Below are 2370 nucleotides of genomic sequence, written 5' to 3'. Positions count from 1 at the left end.
GGCAGCAGATAAGCCTATTTACTCTTTCCCTGAATGCAAAGAAGGTGAAAGGGAAGGAGCCTGTCTGTCTTTGGAACCCCACTCCTGCCAACATTACTCAGCTCATCCATTTATTCATTCATGCCAATGACTGATTCTATTCTCAAGACTTCTGAAAAATATGTTAAGAGCAGGCCCTCCAATCATGCCAGACAGTCTGTGATTAAGAACTTAGAGCTGTCTTTAGGCTAATAACCAACAGAAATGAAATCCAAGCATATAGATTTAGTGCAGATAAAAAATATTGAAAACATTGAGGCTCCATAAATATTATTTTGCAAATGGAAGCCTTTCATGGAGCTGGGGGGGTATCTTGATAAGGCCCAGGTTATACTATAATCAGCCTCTTCCCTTCTCTGAAATAACTACAGGCCTTGCTCTGTTAGTTCTTTTCAGTGGCTGTAGAATGCCAAAAAATAAATAAATAAATAAATAAATAAAGGAGAAAGGCAGCTGGTTGCATGCTGCGAGTTGGAAGTGGCTTCTATTTACTTTTTCTCCGCCTACTCATATGGCGAGGGATGGTGCTCAGTTCAAACAGGAATAAAACACCATGCAGCTAACTGGCCTGCATTCTTCGAGTGGAGTGCAGAAACTTGATTTGGAGAGTACCTGGTTAAGGGCCACAAATTCATTTGAAGGCATGGTTTTCTATTAAGCCCTGAATGCTTACAGTATTATGTATTTTCATAGAGAGGGAGGCTGAACTGTCCTAATCTGTCAGCATTTGAGCTTGGATTCCCATCTTGGCCAGAGATGTGTAGTGAATCAATATGTCACATTGCATTAAAAGATGCTTCACTGTTTGTGTCTGTTCAATGTTTAGAAATGCAATAACTATGCTAGAGTTCTTTCTTAGTCCATCATCTGTCTCTGAGGAAGAGGAAGTGATACAGAAAGTCAATTACAGCACTATGATTATATCAAAAAGTGGACACTTGTGTCCTTCATTCAGAATATTGCCATTCTAATTTAACAAATGTATCTATTTTATAGATACCTGCCTCTCCTTTCTTCCTCCAAATCAATTCCTTACTTCCTTCCATGCAGAAATAAGAGTACACTGTGAAGAGTGACATTATCAACGAATTTTCAGTGGGAAAAATGTTCTGAGCTGTGAAAAATATGTCAATTTGCTCTATACTGGAATTAACTACGCAGCCAGCAAGATAAACACAGGACAACTAATTGCATCCAAGCAAGATTAACTGGAATGTTCTACGGAAAGAAAAAGTCAACAGCATTAATGAAAATTAAGCAATATCTCAGTGGAACTAGTAAATAAATAAATATATGTATGTTTAATTAAAAGCAAGACCCAATTATGTCTTGCTTCTTACTGAGCTGCTTAAATCAAGAAAGTCTAATGTTAAATGAGAAAAATCAACTCAGGACATCTTGTCGTCTGCATTTAATCAAGACTTCTGCATCTCAGACAAGTTCTTAAGATGGGTAGTGGCAAAACTATATTTAAGAGTCTCATACAAACTTCCACTGGCTTTCAGTTTATACATATAGGGCTCCCCAGTTTGGTTATAGAAATCTCCTAAGAAGAATTGTGACTAATGCTACTTCCATTCTGATTTCTATTCTATGGTTTTAATGAAAAGATACCATATTGGGCCAATATAAGCAAAGCCTATATCATATCTATAGCTAAAATTATTAGTATGTTATTTTTTTCTGATAAGAGCAATACACAAATCCCATCAAAGCATTTACTTGAGATTTTGCTGCTTTTTGGCTAAATTTCTTGCAATATTCTTAGGCATTGCAGCATACATTCAAGGTTAGTTTGGTAGAAAAGACAGCATTAGGGGGCTTTTCCCATCTGCTTCGTCTAAATACCTTCCCACACTCAGTTTTCAAAGTTGTTTTATTTCTAACTACCCATTAACCAAAACCCCCAAATTTAGTCAATCCTCCATGCTGAATTTAATGACAGAAACTCAGAGGAGCTGACAGAATGGGGTACGAGGTGTAAGGCCCTCTCCCTAGAGCCCAGGGGATACAAGAAGGACCCGGGCCAGGAGCAGGCTCCAGGAGCCCAGCCCTGGAGTTGTGTTTGGCCCTTACTGAATAATTTCTTGCTTCATTTCCCCCTCACTTGTCAAGAATATTGCTGGGGTTGGTGAAAAGACAAGTGAGATAACATGTCAAATACTGCAAAATCCTTGAAAGAAAGATGGTATGATATATAAATCACTGTCATTTCTTATTTCACTGTTAATTATGCAGCCTTCTTTCTTCTTCATCTCACAAAGTTTTCCCCTCCCCCCTCTCTGAAAGATCATTTACTGGTTCGTTCGCCCTGGAAATAGCATTATCAGC

The sequence above is a fragment of the Spermophilus citellus genome (assembly GCF_964194105.1).
Source record: "Spermophilus citellus genome assembly, chromosome: 7".
NCBI classification, from domain to species: domain Eukaryota; kingdom Metazoa; phylum Chordata; class Mammalia; order Rodentia; family Sciuridae; genus Spermophilus; species Spermophilus citellus.
This window is presented reverse-complemented; position numbering follows the sequence as displayed.